The 18,260-nt window shown below is 41.2% G+C and overlaps 1 protein-coding gene across 2 annotated transcripts in view; it reads right to left on the reverse strand.

Moving 5' to 3' along the window:
* The window catches only part of mgat4c (mgat4 family member C), a 45,298-nt gene extending 39,201 nt beyond the window's left edge, over nt 1-6,097 (reverse strand). The window contains exons 1-2 of one of the 2 annotated variants that reach the window (XM_085915372.1): nt 6,042-6,097; nt 4,854-5,296 (exon numbers count right to left, since the gene is read on the reverse strand). The gene's annotated coding sequence lies outside the window, so the exon portion shown is untranslated. Of the gene's footprint in view, nt 1-113; nt 236-4,853; nt 5,297-6,041 lie in introns of those variants that run through there. The other variant, XM_085915374.1, reaches the window with a different exon arrangement.
* Between the last annotated feature and the right edge of the window lie 12,163 nt (nt 6,098-18,260).

Consider the following 18,260-nt stretch of genomic DNA (forward strand, 5'->3'; position numbering starts at 1 on the left):
AAACTTGTAAATGTTCCGATTGGATTAAGTGGCGGGGAACTTGTTCCCATCTGACTGCACACCGGCTGGAAATTAGCATCACAAAGAGCAGAACATTAGGACCGCACGCCTACCGCTTCCACTCACTTCCTGCGCAGTCTCGACTGAAGGCAATGCAACGCGACCTCCAAAATTGGCGGGTTGCTCATTAGCATTAGAAGTCAGACATTTTGCAGTATTTGTATTGCCTGGCATGTGGCCGGCAGAATGGTGCACTAGCGGTTAGCATGTCTGCCTCTGATTTGGGGGGGTTCTTGCATCTCTGTGTGATGTTTTTCTTGAAGCTTTTTCTCGGATTCGAAAAACATGCTATGTTAGCTTCATTGAAGACTCTAAATTGGCGTGACTACGACTTTTCTGACGGCAAATTCCAAAAAAGGAGCTTAGCAAAACTGACAACAGTGGTCCTTTATATCTGTTTTCGATTCATTCGTGATGATTAAATTCTTTGATCTTCATAAAAAAAAAAAAAAACTTGGGAGAATTCAAAATCAGCTTTGATATTTTTGAAAAGTCTATATTAGATATTAACTTAAGTCTATATTAGATCTTAACTTGTCTTTTGACTCAAAACACTTGACAGTCTTTAAAGTCTTTTTGTTGTTTTCAAAGAACTGACGCACACATGACCCACCCTTGTCGCCGCCGAATCTTTATCTCCACAACTTGAGTCGTTTCAACTTCGCATTCCAACTTGTTGCGTTAGCCCGATAACATTGTTTAATCGAGTGCGCGGATGCGTGTGCGCGCCTGCGTGTCGATACCGGATTAATCATCGTAATGTAACGCGCACGCCTATAGCGAGCAACGCTAATCCTCACGTATTAAATCAATTTTCCACGTGGGCTCAGGCAGCCTGCAGGAAGACGAGTCACCAAAGTGAATCGGGGAAAAGAAACGGCGATCAGACGGCGGCAGGAGTGGAAAACAACGCAAATTACAAATCTTGAATTCATCAACGACATATAAACAATATATGCACTGAAGCCTCATTAATTTTACATCATGATGAGTTGAAGAGCCTTTAAAGAGGAAGGCTTTTTCTTCAGGAAACAGAATAAGGGGAAAGCAGATCTACCGCCAGTCACTGACCCAACCTGACCCACTTCTGGCTGATTTATGCTTCACCGGCCCTCAGCAGACACCGTTTTGTTCTGCTGGGGTCATAAATCCCCAGCTCCTCAGCGCCTATCAGCTGACCAGACGGAGACCCACCTCTCCCCTCCCGTCATCGTCCCGCACCACCTCCGCTTCCTCTCAGGGATCACCTGAGCCACATCACGGGCACTTGATCAGCCTGAGCAAACAATGACGGCAAACGCAACCAAATTGGCGGCCGCTCGGGAGTTTACCCGTTTGTAAACACTCCCCGGGGGAGGTTTTGTACTCCCTTTCTACATAAAACAAACCAAGACGATGGGAATAAAAACACAGCTAATTACGATAAATAATAGAAACCCTTGGGTGGGAAAATCTTTTTTCTTTTTTTTTTGCATTTTTGGGTGAGGTACATTGAATTACATCACATTAATCGGGTCGGTTCGACAAAGATCTGACGTTTACGTACTTATTGAGGTTCATTCAAGATTTTAAATTGTTTTTGACGTTACAAAAAAATGTGCATTTGGTTCTTCTAAGGGTAAATTGTTTCAGATAATTGAAAAGCATAGGCTGACTGAAGAATGAAAATTGTGATTGAGGATGAAGATGAGGATGAAGATGAGGATGATTAAGATGATGATGATAAAGATGACACTGAAGATGAAGATCACCATCCTACCTAAGCAGCCTGACCTGGATCTTGGCTTGATGGAAAGGCTCATGGTCAGCCTCAACAACAAAACCTCCCCCAAGCTTCTGCTTGGCACATGATGACGAGAAGTGTCAGGCCGAGCTAATTAGACTTGCGGGTGACAGACAGAAGCGGGACACGCCTCCATAATTCATGAGCGCCATTGATGTGGCGTCGGCATGCAGATGCCCACCTGAGGAAAGCGGAGGAGGAGTTGCGGTTTGGGAGAGCTGGGACGCGGGACGTTATCTCATCATCTCTGGCGTTTATTGATCGAGGCGATGTGGCGGCGGCTTCAAACGAGCGCCAGGTACAAAGCAGGCTTGCGAGGATTGCTGCCTAAACGGAAGCGACAGGCCGTCTAAAATGTTTGTTCATCAGTTAGCGGAATGAAAAACTCTCGTTTCGCCGCTAATAAATGTGCTTTGGAGGCTGTTGTGAACAATGTTATTGAGTTACTGAACCTCAATGACACAAAGGGTTTGGGGTAGTTTAAAAACACACTAAGTCCAACACAGAGGCAAAAACAAAGTGGAAGCTATGTTAACGAAAAAATGTCTTGCATCGACTTCAGCGGAGACAAGATTGTCCTTGTTTCCTAAAAACACGTACGTTAGGATCATAGAAGATTCTGACGTGTCTTGGATGTTTAAAAAAAAAAACGTTAAGCTATGTTGACAAGTCGAAATAGCCTTTGATGTTTAAAAAGAAACGATAATACCTTTGTTGGAGACGAAATTGCCTTTGGGGTTTTCAAAACAACATGACGTTAACGTTGATATCTTTGCCTTTAAGTTGTCTTTGAGGTTTTCCAAAAAAACTAACAATGTCATTGAATACCTGAGATATAATGTTTTTCAAAATGAAAGTTTTACTGAAGGCTTTTTCAAATTGTCTTTAACCTTGTGTGGGTTAAAGTTCACTAAACATTCTTAATGATTTTGAGGTTTTCTAAGAATGTTACCATGTGCAAGGTTGAAGAAATACTTGAGGAGCATTAGCGTCATTTATTTGATTATGTGTGGGTGGAATGAGTCATAGGGATCTTTATGACCCCCTACTAGCACAGATAACCAACACTTGTCAAGAAGCACCACAACCATTATTGCTAACATTTGGCTAACCTTTCATGGATGGCTACAGTGGACAGACAGATAGAAAGATAGCCGACACAGACAAGGTCTGCTCACACTGTTGCAGTTTAAATGGAATGCGAAAGGAATGCAATTTAATTAAATTCAATGAAAGACTCATACAATCACCATAATGTAAGTTGCGCAAATGAGTGGATAGCAATTTTTTTTTAAATACAAAACAAGAATTACATTTGCATAGAAGTATGAAATAAATGAATTACCTGAAGTTAATTAAGATAAACCATGTATAGTTTTCCTGGATAGCAAATGTACTTCATTACGGAGAGTTGGGAGCGCAAGTGTAAGAAAAAGAAAAAAAAAAGGGAGGGAACGCTGCTAAATTGAATTGACTTTCATGACCATTTGAGACAAATTTGAATATTAATCCGAGTGTCGTTTTGCCATATATACAGACAATCTTGAAGCTAAATAGAGATATAATATGAACAAAAGTATTAGGACGTGGCTCTCGGACAATACTTTGATGCATTACTGCAAAAACTGTCCAATGTGAACTCCATGTATCCAATTGTTGCCCTAAGGATCATTGTGTCTCTCTATTAAAACAAATGATGCGATCATCCACTTGCTCGTCAGCATGATGCGTCATTTTTTTCCAGGATTTTTTGTGTTCTACAGTCAAAGAGGCTTGACAAAATAGATGAGTTCAAATGTCATATCTATTTTTTTTTAAATTGGGGCTGACACACATTTCTTCCCCTTAGAACAAGGAAATGAAAGGAAGGAAAGACGATCTCTTTCTCGTAACAAGCTAGGGTTCTGAGAAGCTTGGTTCACCTCTGGTGACCCCTAGTGGGCCGGCAGGAAGTAATGAGCCACTGTTTGGCTTGGGAGAGATGGGGGGGGGGGGGGGGGGGTTATGGGGGAGCGGGGTGAGGCCGGCGGCAGAAACCCGAACATGACGCAATTCCTTCGTCGCTTTGTGAAGGAGGACGCCTGACCTTGTCGATGTGTGACTTTCTTTTTGTGTTTCATGTGATTAAAACTCACAACTACAGTCTATGATTCAAGTGGAGAGAAAAGGGCAGAGCGAGTCGGTCCTCGGCAGCCCCAGAAATCCAAACAGTCGTGAAAAAAATAAATGTCTCAAAGAAGAAAAAAAAGGTTGAGTTTAGAGTGACATGACTGCTTCTAAGCAAACTCCAACAATTTTACAAAGGAGTTGATGGACACATCACTTTTCAATATTTTGGAGGTGCTGCCACACAAAACAGAAAAAAGACAGAGTTGGTGACAACCAGAAGTCAAGTATTCTAATGATAAAGTTTTGTGTGCGTAAGTATTTAATATGTGTACTTCTATTTTTATGTGCTGTACTGCGGAGGTTCAACACATCGGTAAATTATCGTTAACGTCATATGGAAAGGTGTTTGTTTAAAAAAAAAAAAAAAGTCTATATTAAAGAGTACTCAAAGAGTGAATATGCATACTGGCATCAGCTTGGACATAAGTCGTACAAAACGTTCCTTGGAAAAAAATCTTCCATAGTTACAAGTCATCCTCTTAGTCCAAAGAAAATCCTTTCAGAGTACAGCCATCCATAAGAGTCAAAGCCATCCTTAGTAATAAGTAAGCCAAGACACTAGTATGTAACTAAAACCATTCAAATAACTAAAGCCATCAATAATGAGAAGGAAACCCATTAAAAGTCATCCATAGTATTAATAGTTAAGTGAATAGCCACAAGTAATGATTATCACAGTAATAATCTAATCCATCCACAAAAAAACTAAAGTCATTTTTATAAAAATCCATTCATGGTTCAAAACCATCAATAGTGCAAAGTAAAGTCAGCCGTAATAACAAAGTCGTGCTGATTGACTTGCACGTCCACACTAGTTAGAACCTTCGCGCGTGTCACTCACCTCAACGTCAGCGCACGTTGATGTCCGCCGCCGGAATGAATACTCGGGACTCCGGTCGCACAACACTGGTGACGGCGTCACAAGGCAACGGGCGGGCGGCGGTGCAGCCACGCAGGCTCCAGCGGCGCACGTCCGCACAGGCGTCGGCACCTCCTTCTCCTCCCTTCCTGCTCCTCTTCCACTCCTGCTGCTTCCGTCTACTTTTTTTTCCTTATTATTATTATTTGTTTTGAATTTTTATCGTCTCCCAAAGGTGCAATCCGGTCCCGATTCAGAGCGCAGTCTGCCGCTGCTCTCGCGGAGCGGATGCTCGCGGCGGCGCGGAGCTGAGAGCTCGGGAGGGGCGGTGCGAGAGAGAAGCAGATTGGAGGGAGAAGTGGAGAGCTCGCTCCAGCTGTGTGCACGCTGGTGCACCGAGCCTGGGCTGACCGACCGGGACGCACCTGTCAAGAAGCACAAGCGCCACGCACTTATTTACATAAAAAAATGATACACCTCATAAGCAATGGTTGTAGAGATAGAAAAGAGACCTTCAGTTGAATAACTCGAAACAATTTGCTTGATCTGAGAAGCTGCTATAATTGCAAAAGTTGATGGAAGGTCAAAGGTCAAAACAATAACGCCACATAGCTCTGAGGCAGGGGGTCACCAAATCCGATCCTCGAGGGCGCTAATCCGGGTTCCTGCGCTAAGGTTAGCAAAATGCAAGTGGCATCTCTTATTTTATTTTATTTTTATTTTCCTGCTCACAGCCATGACACATAATAGCGCTCATCTACATAACAATTAGTGGCTATTAATGCAGCGCACCTTTGGAAAAAAAAACCCACATTATTCTCCTTAAGATTTGCATAGAGGAACACTGATTAACAGCGGCACAATGCGTTTGGTGTCAGCACATGGAAATTATCTCGCCTGTCTTGCGCATTAAAATGTTGAGTGCATTATTAAAAAGCCAGCCGGTAATTATTCAACATTCCGTGTTTTACTTTGGAATCATTTCACGCAGCCTTGACGAGCGATGACAGGCGCTAATGGAAAATTGTTCTGTTTATGCGTGTACAACAACTGCTCACTGGAAGAATTTATAATTTCAGTTTGAAAATCAGAATAATAATGGAAGGTTCAATCTGTGCAAAAGAAGCAAACAGCTAGGAACTATCATGCTGAGCTAACAAAGAAATTTACCTCATCATTCAGTGCTTCTTGTGAAACAAATGGATTTGAATACACCAGACCAGAATGTCCAAACCTAGAACAACATAAATATGAATCTGTTGTCAGTTGGAAAAATGTGACTTTTTATTTCCTGATTTTTATCTCATAGTATTTTGACTTTTCTTGGGAATTTATTATCATAATATTTGCATTTTCTTGGTAGAATAAAACTTTTTAAAATAAATATTCCTAATGTTTTGACAATTTTTGGGGAAGAAATATGACGATTATACAAGGTTTCTTTTTTTTTTTTTTAAGTACGGCTCTAAATTCATGCAACCCTGACTGAATTTGAACCGTTGTCATTGTCAGTGACAATGAAACACGGTGAGATATTTGAAGATGCCGCGTCGTTGACTCTGTCCCAGTGGTAGTAAAAGAAGGAAAAGAAAAAAAAGAGCAGTAAAATGTTATGGTTTGTGCAGAACGTGAGAAGGAAACAAAAAAAAAAGGAAAGTAAAGAGAAGGCTTATTAAAGTCATAAAGACTTGTGTCGAAATCCTCAAACATTGAAGCACAAGGTTGGACAGTTAACAGCAGTCTGCATTTCAGTCTTTCTGGCCTTTGGTGAGATATTCGTTTTTCTTCATCTTTTTCAACTGAAGCTTTTCAACAGGATAAACCGTTCAGAGAATGGTTGGATGGGAGGGGGGGCTAACAGATGAGTCATGCAATTAGGAGTCAAATATAAAAGAAAATCTATTGCTGATGTCATTTAAGTAAGCGCTAATGTTTGCGGATGTAGAAAAAGTACCACCACTGTGGCAAAACTGCGATCGGAGGATTGGACAATTAGCGGAGTGACGCATCTAAATGAGTCACACCTCTCGATTGAATCATGGCCAAGCCACGAATAGCCAAAAATAGCTCAGTCTGCTTCGGCACAAGAGTCAAAACTTGCCCAACATTTTCTCACATTGCTTTTCACTTGGATGGTGTAAATGACAGATGGGATGCTGTCACTGTCACAGTCTCCGATTCCGTTCCGTTTTCAGTAATTGTTGCAAAAGTCATCCACCCCATAGTATGCCGCTTTGCATCTGAAACAAATAAGGACATTTTTTGTCCGTTTATTTCCACTTGGATAGCGCAATGTTGGAAAAACCGACCATGACAAACAGCTACTTGTCAGTGTTACATTGCAATGGTTAGGAAAGTAAGTAGATGTAGTCAACGTATCAATGCAAAGGGATTTGGACAACAGTGGTGACATTTTACTAATTACTTCACCGTGCACTGAATGCATTACGCTCCTTCATTTGAAACAAATGTACGCTGACGGACGAGCAAACAGCCACGCTTCTAATTCGTGAAGCTAATTAGTGTAACAAGGGTTGTCCTAATGGAACAAATCACTTTTATTGTCTGCTTCCCAATGCTAAACCGTCAATCATATTGGGTTTTGTTTGGCTTTTTTTGTACTGAAAATCTCGCATTAGTAATTTATTGTTTTTGTTTAAGTCAAAAAAGTAGCATTAATCTCGCATGAGTCATTTATTATTTTTGCTCAAGGTAAAAAAAAAAAGTAGCATTTTTCTGCTAATATGAGTCACTTACCTTGACAAAAGGGTGCCTTGAGGGCTAACAGAGAAAAACAACACTTCACGTTTTGGTTAAAAAGCTGAAAAGCAGACAATTGGTGTATCTGTTGAGTTTTGTCGGATTGAATGAGTAGTATGCAGATGACCGCATAGTTTACGTAGGTCTATATGAATTTAGCAACCAGGAATTAACCTCTGTAGTTTAGCTTGCTGGCTTCTTATTATTAGCATAACATTAGCATTTTGATAAAAAAAAACAGACAAAAAGTTAGGAATGTTCTTCATGTTTGGGAATTGAGGGCATTGATGTGATTAAGAGCGATATGAATAAATTTGACTTGACTGACTTGAAGTTCCTGGAAAAAAAAAATAAAAATCAACCCAGTGACGGCTAATAAATTGAAAAACATTCTTGTTTGGCGATAGGCTGCGAGATTTTTCAAATACAGAATAAAGTCTGTGCCTTGGTTTAATAGTATTGTAAACAGTGGTATATTTTATTTGAAGTATCTTATTATTTTGATCTCCGTTGTTTGTTGTCACTTAAACGACTTTAGCGCGTTGAGGTAGTGCAACGGCAGAATGACACTCATCAGAATCGCCTCCATCCCTTTTCTGATGATAAATGTTTACGGCACTACATTAAGAGCAAATTACCTCTCCTTCTCGAGGCCGTGTCATCGTTCATCCACGGGGGCCGCTGTCGTAAATTTGTTTGGTGGTGCTCGGGCGGGAAGAATTAGGGGGCATCTATCTTGTGGACATGCGCTTGAAATGACAACTTGGCCTCCTGTAGGACACAGGTTGCATTGTAGAGTGACAGATTGGAGTGTCTTGTTGTTATGGTGCTTGGTGGTGAAGGAGGAGCTCACCATTCGCGTATGACCGTGTTGTGTCTTCTTGTGTGTAAGCACAGATGACAGGCTCGTGCGGCGAAGACTCAAAGCAAGTCCTTAGCGTTTTCCCTGAGCAAAGATTTACAGTAGGCTTCAAACAAAATATATACCAATCCCCAGTGAGTCTAATATTTGTCTTTTATTTACTGGTGGTTTTTTTGGATAGGCCCTAAGACAAGTTAAAGCTCAGCAATCTCATGATGTCATGTTGACAAAGCGATGATAGATAGTATGAGTGTCACGAACTGATTTTTGACCTAGTTACAAGTAACTCTAAATCTAGGGAAGTGGCATTTACAAAGAGAGTATCACCACTTCACATTAGTCGTATATAACATTAACATTTTGAACAGACAAAGGTGTGGCTGTTGATTTTTGTTTTTGTTGATTTATAAGTAGGTCAAATCTATACAAAGTTACCAACCACAAATTAGCATCTTTAGCTTAGCAAGCTAACAGACTATTTGTTTGTTTGTTTGTTTGTTTGTTTGTTTGTTTGTTTGTTTGTTTGTTTGTTTGTTTGTTTGTTTGTTTGTTTGTTTGTTTGTTTCTTTGTTTCTTTGTTTCTTTGTTTCTTTGTTTGTTTCACTTAATGAACAGTATCTAGGCTTTACAATAGTAGTATAACATGATTTCCTCAGTCTCAACAATATATTTAACATTTTGGCCATTTTGTACTCGGTATCTGTAGTTGTGTTAGTTAGCTGTGCAAATGCTTTATGCTAATGGACTCCAGTCACGGAACTTGAGCCCGCCACTTTTGGTAATTAACATTTTGAAAACTCACCTCACGGAGCGCGACAATGTTCAACAGGAGAGATTAGCATCTTTAATGACGTTTGGCCAAAGATCACTCACCACTCAACAGAACGTCCTTTGCCGCTAATCCTGCTAAAGCTCCCCTCTGGTGGGTTGCTGCTGTGGGACTGCCGCTACAGATTTCGAAAGGGCAGCGCCAAATTCATGAAAAATTAAAAGGTTACAAAAAGTTGGTCACTTCTGTTGTTTTACTGTATTTCCATAATACTAAACTATTTGTTTTCATACATTCAGGCATTATTTGAGTTCTTGCCAATTATGACCCCAATTTAGATCAGCACCGACAGAATGCTGTTTCTTAATATTTAGGTTTTCTTATTTAGCTATGTAAAATGGTCAAGTATAGCTAATGGATTGTCTATTTCGAATAAATCTTAAATTTCTCATACGGAATAAATAAAAAATGAATGAACATTGCGAATGACTCAATTGACCGTCCTTCTCTGCTAATCCCGCTCGCTAAACCTCCCTCTGGTGAATCGCTGCTGCAGGACAGCCACTTTCAAAGAAGAAGGATGAAGCTGGGAGGAATTAACAATGGCTTAACCTTTTCATCCACACAACCATCCATCGGGAAGGAGGGAGCGACGTTTGAGATCCCGCCGCCAATTAGCCGCTATCGTTCAGTACAGAAAAGATGAGCTGAACGTGACTGCCCTCCCATTGTTGAGGCTTCATTTCCGCCGTGTTGTCAACTACCTAGCTGTCCTTTCACAAGATAACGCTGAGGTTTTAATGAGGCACACCAAAAGTATCCCCCACGAAAAAAAAAATCACTTTTTAATTACCGCTAGAGCCTATTTCCTCTTGTGTAGTCCAATAATGAGGCCGTCCAGGAAATCAATTGAGTGCCCCGTGTAACAAGAGGGAGTAGCCACTTTATTCCCTCACGCTGAAAAATGACCTCATCTCAAACGTTAGCATATTTTTTTTTATCAAAAGGCTCAACGAACTCCATGTAAAGCTTTTGCAATGGTGTCGCTTCCGAAGGGGTTCATTATTTGATAATTGGATAGGCAATACTAATTACATTCTGTTTTAATATGAACATGTTTGTATGCTGTATGCTAACATGATATTTGACAACGGTGGGAACCCTTGTACGTTTTTTTTGCAAAGATTTTGGTTAAATTGTAAAGTATACAAATATAGTTTTTACTTTTCCAAAATCTATAAGACACTGAACTCTGAAGTTGTCTTGAAAATGTGTTATTAAAATTTAAAACTGTACAGACTAAATACTGACACAATATTAGATGTTATTGATTTTCAGCATGGACTACAGTGAGTCTATTTCTATTTTGGTAATGGCAAATCCTTTACTGATCGATAAGTCGATTGCGTTCACTCCCACATCGGGGCAAATGCCCCCTTTATGCCTTCGTCCGCTTACAAAATTAGCAAAAGGAAAAGACAAAACCTCCAGCCATGTGCTCAGTTGAACTGCACTTTGTCCTTGACTGCACTTTGCACTAGACTTGTGCTGGGCAGGAAAATAAGGCCCCTTCATTTCTATTTTATTTCACATCAGCACTTCACTTTTATTTGTTTTTAAATATTCAGTCGTTTTTTCATTTATTCCGTGATTTTCAGCGAGCTATTTTTTTGTAAATATAGCCTCATGGTCAGATGAAGGTTGCTTTAAAAGCATAATAATGCATTATTAAAGCAACCTTTTGGAGTATGTAATTCATCCCCTTTTTAAACCACAAATGTTTTTGCCTTTGGATAAATACAGTTTGCTTTCATTTCTTATTAAAATAAAAATAAAAGTGTGCTTGTGATCCCAAAATAATCCCCCCCACATGTGTCTTTGTTTGCCCTGCGTCGTAAACAATGTAGCCCAGGGGATGCGTCTCGTATTTTATGCATTCGCACGACGACTATGACGACAAGGCTGCTGCTGTTGTTGCTGCTGCTGCTGCTGTGGCTCCTTCGCGCCAACCCTTACACAATGAGACCCAGGGAATGATGGCAATAAGTCCGACAATGTACCCCTGTGGCAAAAATCCCGAGCCGCAATAATAGGACGGCATAGGACGGACACAATAAGCAGGATGAACGCGATGTAACAATCATCGGCTCACTTGACAAGTATACACAGTGACAGCTCATGGTGAGTTATAGTAATGTACTTGGCCTACATACATTTGATCATTTAAGCTCTTCTGATAAGACCATCAGACTCAGGGGTGTTGGACCCGAATATGGATTATGGCGTTATCCTTAGAAATCAGATATGATAGCAGTTTATGTACATAAGATTCCAATTCTAAATTGCACAAGCCTATGTTAACCTTGGCCCAAATATATTATATTGTAAAATTGCGATATGCCAAATAATACGTGTCGCAGTAAAAGATAAAGAAACAAAAACCACGTTGAACGTATGAGCTCCAGTGAGGTGGAAACAAAAAGACAAGCTTAGTGTGAGTCACCTCAGTCAAGTGCGTGAAAAAGAAAAGCAATACAAGAGCGCTGTCACAAAGGATGAATCGACGAGAGAAAGCAGCCTTGAAATGGGATATAAATCAATAGTCAAATGTCATTTGACGCCATGCTGAGCCTTTACCCGTCTCTGGAAGTCTCATCGGATTTTCCCCTCTCACCAGTGGGGCCAAACGTTTATTGAATGCCAGTCGACAAGACTAAAGCATATTCAATGGCGTGTCATCACCGCATCGATTTTTAGAGCCGTGATGCGGAATAGGCGTGCGTTTAGATCCCCGTTAAAGTTCACCGCTTGAGATTGGTTGCATCAATCTTTCACGGACTCAAATGAGCAATTTTAAACCACGAGGGGACCTGGAAGTGTCACTGACGTGCTAGCTACTGTTTTCATAGCGTTAAGTGTCGACACGCTAATGCTACTCAAGCAACAAACGGTTCAACTGTAATATCAGCGTTCAAATTCTTCAGTTAAAGTTAGTTGATTAATTTCATTGATATAGTTTGATTGAGAAACGTTATTGGTTCAATTGCGTATGAAGTTAGCCTTTTACGACAGATAAAAGGATAAAACTAACTCAAGTACTTGGACAAATATCAACACCCCTAAATTTAGATGAAATGTTCGGGAGACAACCCACTAGTAGCGCATCGCAGCAGTTAACGACGCAATAATTCACCATGTGAATAATGTTTTCCACAATCCTTAATATACATATAGAGAAGACATCGTTCCACTCAGCTAATGGCCGTCATCATTCCGCCATTACTTCCCGCGCCAGACGCTAGCAAAGCTCATGAATATGTATGACACGACTCGGCACGTCGTTAGTCAGAAGAAAATGATGTTGTCAGACACGACGCCGACAACAACAACCACGATGATGGCGGCGATGATAACGAGGGCGGCGTAATTAAGACGACAATAGCCCGAGGCCGTGTTGACGACCCTCATAGACGTTTGTTGAACACAAGTCGACACTTTTGAGCACGCACGTATACAATTTGGGCTAATTCATCATCCAAATGTTGTAGCGAAACATATTTCATAGAATAATACAATATCATTATTGTCTTTTTTTGGTTTCTTTAGTGTTTCTTACGTTAAATGTTCTTCTATGTTAAGGCGGTGACATTTTGATGTAGGAAAGCATCAGAATGCACAAGTTACAATACGGTATTTGTGATTTTTTTTTTTTTAATCTGTCTGCGGAAAAAAAAAAAGCACAGTGTAGTCTCTGTAAACATAGTTTATGTAGCGTTTAAATCTGCAGATCAGAAATACCACAACAAAGCAGATGTCAGGAGTGATGGATGTGCCTCGCAGAGGGATGGCCAAGCAGGAGGGCCAGGTTTGTTACTGCAACAACCTCTAAGTGACCGTCGTAAGAAAAATAAAACACAAAGACACCTGCCACAAACACCAAAAAGTCTGCATGGAAGAAAAGTTTGTTTTCTCAGTCTCACAAAAGTGCAAAAAGTGCTAATTAACCTCAGAGGAAGTCATTAAAAAGTCGGCGAGGGGGCGAGATGCATCGCAATGAAAATCATTGTTGGCATTTTTGGCTGCGTTGTTGTTTTGCAAACTGACATACGACGACATCGCCGACGTTATTTTGACATGAAAGCTAAAAATAAACACCAAATATTCTTTGTTACAGTACGTTGTTACCTCATTTCCCTTCTCTCCATGAATATAAAATATATTAAAGTCCTTTGTTATGTTGCTCTGTCTGTTTTATTTTACCCAAACTATGAAAGGCAAACATTCTCCTTTCAACACCTCAAAATTCCGCACTCACTGACTTGAGAGACAGATTGATAAATGTACTCAATCAGGGCCTCAGATCAAGAGAAAGCGCAAACATATAAACTTGTGTCCAAGTCTATTTGTATTAAGCGGAATGTTGTTGTTCTGTTTTGCCTGACTGACAAGATAAATGCTGACATTCTTGACAGGCTGAATACAGAATGATTCTCACACAGATGCATCGGCCCTGAGAACTAGCTGTGGACTTAATGAAAGGCTCTCGAGAACTTGGGATCATCATCTACAAAGAGAGTGTGCTAATGTGCTTGTGTTAGCATTTTGCGAGCTATTAGCGAATGACTAGAGTGTTTGCGTCCGTGTCTACTCGGACATACTATCTTGTAGATTAGGTGGTGTCATCCATCTGTTGGTTTCGAAACTAAGATTCCACTCAACAGTAGTTATTTCTAGTCAATGTTTTGTTGAGTAGATTGGGTTATCTAGTGACTATTTTAATTAGCTAGCTAGTTTGCTTGGTTTTGTCGTACAAATGTTTGACCTTCGTTAGCTAGCTAGTTTATTACATCATAGTCACACAGAGTAGTGACTTACCAAACCACCAGATAGATTTGCTGTTTTTTTTTTGGTTTTTTTTTATCTTGTCTTGGCATTACCAGCACCTCTGCGTCTGGTATGTCATTATATTCAGAATGACGATTTGGCCTTGGTGGAGATATGCACTCTTCTTCTGTTGGTGCTTTAATGGAGCGGATGTTTGGTTCCACTCATTTCTGCTTTCACAGTGGAGTAAAAAAAAGAGTCAGGGGATTGACAAGCTGTAAGGGAAGCAGCTTCTATGTTCAAGCGGGAGGCAGCAAAACATCTCGAGGTGGTTGCAGGAAGAAGCTTGCCGGGGGGACATCCTGATAAGTCGTTCGCTGCATGTCAGTAAACATCAGCAGAATGCAGGTCAGCGCAGACGGGCGGCTGTAGGCCACGGGCGCAACAGCATGTAACGCTTAGCGTTTGGCTGAACGAGCAATATAACAGGTCGGGGGAGCCGGCGCTGGTGGGCTCGCGTGGTTTAAGCGGCTAGGCTGATGTGTCAAAAGAGAAGCCCTGCAGCCCGGTGGGTCGCTGTCAGAACCTCGTACACGTGCATACATAATAAAACGCGATGCTTGCTAGAAGTAGGGAGGCTCTTACGCATATTTTCATGTGTCAGCTAGGGGAGGAAGCGGTAAACACATCACAAGCAAAGGTGTTGACTTGAAGGATTTGAAAAGATGCACATTTTCGTGGATTCTATTGATTTACTGTCATGACATCAAACTAATGGATGATGAAATGAACTTCACCAAAAAATTGGGAACGAACGACTTCTTGTTCCTGGTGTAATAATTGACATGTAGGCTGGATAATATTTGCATCAGCAATGATTGAAATGAGCCACCGATGTTTGAGGAACGCGGCAGATGACAAGCCAATTAATGGCGCTGTGCATTATGAATGAGCTGCAGACTGAGTCATGTTTACTTAGGGAATGAGTTCAACGAATTGAGTTTGACCAAGTAATCAATGGCGCCGTGCTGACTGACAACCAGATTCCTTTATTAGTTCCAGAAGAGAAATTCAGTTTACATACACTCCACTAAAATTGCAGTACACAACCTGCACCACAACTTAGACTAGGTTGCATCGGGTCTAAAGTCTTGTCTACTTTATGTTACCAAATTGTCAGGTTTGCTTCCACTTTGCTTCCAAAAGCTTTCCCCTAGTAGTGCACCTAGCTCTAACTATCAAACTAGCTCCATCCATCCGGCGTAAATGTGGCTGGCTCCTCCACCCGCTGAGGAATCATCATCTGCATCAGCAGCCAAACGCTGAAAGGTCACAAGGACCACGCTGGCGCCTCAGTCGCCGCAGCGCCACTGAAGAGAGTGGATGAAAGGATTCCATTGAATCGTCTATTGAACTGAGTGAGGGCTGCTTTTTTTTAATCAGCGTTCTTTTGGTCCATTTGATTGTTCTGTAAACGGCGGTTACAAAGCCAGATTGCTTTTTAAAGTGGAGCCATTTTGTCGTCGATCCGGCTGGCGTCATCAAAGTTGCGAGAGTGTGAAATAAAAGTCAGTCTCGATCAAAGTCTTCACTATTGAGCATGAATTATGACAAAAAAAAGAAGAAATAAGAGGATTTGCATAGTTTAGCCATTCGAAATGAACGGTGAATCAAACACGCTAACCAACGAATGGCTAAACGTGCCAATCAACGAACTCACCTACGAACGAACGAACTAACAATGTCTGTCTTTTGGAATACCAACATGTCTTAATCTCCAATTTACTTCACGATTCAGCATAAAACATGACAAAAAAAAAGAAGAAATATGAGTATTTGTATAGCTTAGCCATCGAAACGAACAGTGAATCAAACATGCTAACCACCGAATGGCTAAACGTGCTAACCAACTAACTCACCGACAAACAGATTAACAATATTTGTCTTTTGGAATACCAACATGTCTTAATCTCCAATTTACTTCACGATTGAGCATGAAACATGACAGAAAAAAAAAGAAATATGAGTATTTGTATAGCTTAGCCATCGAAACCAACAGTGAATCAAACACGCTAACCACCGAATGGCTAAACCTGCTAACCAACTAACTCACCGACGAACAGATTAACAATATTTGTCTTTTGGAAAACCAACAGAATTAAGCTCCAATTTATTTCACAGAGTCACCGCAGGCGCTGTAACTTGTGATCGCCATTTAACACGCGGGCCCTCATCGCGTTATCCCAGCTTAACGTTTCCGAGGGTGCTCATCGTGAAAAGGAATAATGGCCTGGCGTCGCAAAAGCCAGCGCGGTCACGCTGCGTTTAAGAGCGATAATAAAGCGTTCCGAGAGGAGCCACTTCAAACTCCAGCGCTCAGCAGAGAGCCCCCCACCACCACCATCTTGACCTCGTCCTCCTCCTTCCGACGTCGTAATCAGTTTAATTCAAATGTCAGACGGGCGGGGGGCTTTTTCCGATGCTTTGGTGGACCGAATCGGGGGCATCGGTCCGCCTGTAAAAGGTAATCAAGGCAGCGCTGTAATTATATCCTTCAGAGAACCTTTTTTTTTTTTCTTTTGCAGAAGAGCTCGCAGGCACTTATTGGAAATTTGCATTTGTAATGACTCTCTTTCCCCACTGCGCTTGCTCAGTTGTGATTCGCAATAAACAAAACAAGTGTGCCATGCCAGAGCGCCTGCAGCAGGAAATCAATAGGGAATTGTTTCTTTTTAATCATCTGATACTTGGATCGGGGGTGGGGAAGGCAAACGAAGGGACTCGCTGTTTTGACGATTTGTTCGTCAGCAAAGTTGTTGGAAAAAAATATATCGACCCGTGGCGTTCTTCCAAACAGGCATCCAATCATCGATGTCAAAATTCAATATCGAGGTTTGCGCGTTCAAGTTTCTTTTCTTGAATTTAAGCTTTTAAGTGGAGAAATGTTGAATCGCTTGCCAAAATCGCAAGATAACGAGCATTTATAATAGTCAAATTCGCAAGCTAGCAATACTAAGCTAGCATTAGCATGATAAGCCGACATTTCTGCATTGTACTTTGGTACCATGCATTTTGGTAGTAGAGTATTACTAAAACACAGAATTGAGCAGTTTCAAGTTTATTTTGGAGAGGGCGACCATTTTGTCTCGTCCGACCACTTGCTGAAAATGACGTCACAGCGCTAACGATTCAGGTATCGACCGCTTTGACTCACCTGTTTTCTGGGTGATGTTCGTGAGCATATATCTTCTTTTTTTTTCCGACTTCATTTTCATGACCGTCCTTTTGAAAGTGAAATGCAAGAGTGAAATAAACAGTTAAATCAGCTGCTTAAGGGCCACAGATCCATTTGAAAGCTCCCGAGAGTCAATTAAGTCTGGTTGCCTCTAGCGAGGTCATCGGGTGGCGCTGTCATTTCCTTACACGTTGACTATTCTTCGGGTTGCCCATAATAACACACGTCGCTCCCTTCACTCATATGAATCACACCTTGTACGAATCCCATCCTATGGCATATTTAAAGTGTTACTTCAGCTATAATGAAATATTCAAATGGGTGAAGAGTGTGAGGGGGAGTGGGGGGGTAATGATGACATAGGAGCCCAGCGGGACTAAATTGGATTCTTGGGAAATGAACGGGGAGTCTGGCGTGACGGATGAGGTCGGAAAGTGGGTCAGAAGCGCAGGTCGCTCGGCTGCGCAAGTGGGCCGGGACACCAAGACGAAGGCTTTTGTGTGCCGTAACAAATGACCCGAACGCTGCGGACCCGATGACTTTTACTCTATGCTTTTAACACTCAATTAAATCTCCAGTCGGCTATGTGATTACCTTTCCCCGTTCAAATGAATGGAAATGACTAAATATCGACGATATCTATATACGTGTATAATAAAAATACAGAAACAAAATGTCATTTCTAAAGTAAAAGACATCACACCTCATATAATAAAACCATATTAAATACAAATATACAAAAACAAGTCCCTCTTTAAACCCATCAACACAATGATGCTGTATCCTGTACAAAAGCCTTGAGCATGCCGGCCCACCAAAGAAAAACAGCCTTGGAAGACCTTGAGGAGTGGCGGCAACGGAGTGGGGATGCGTGGGAATATTATCCGGCGGGGGTCAGAAGTCGAGCGGCTCGGCATGTGAATATTCATCACTTTCACC

Source organism: Syngnathus leptorhynchus, chromosome 6 (genome assembly GCF_054491065.1).
Source record: "Syngnathus leptorhynchus isolate UIUO chromosome 6, UIUO_Slep, whole genome shotgun sequence".
In the NCBI taxonomy this organism is placed as follows: domain Eukaryota; kingdom Metazoa; phylum Chordata; class Actinopteri; order Syngnathiformes; family Syngnathidae; genus Syngnathus; species Syngnathus leptorhynchus.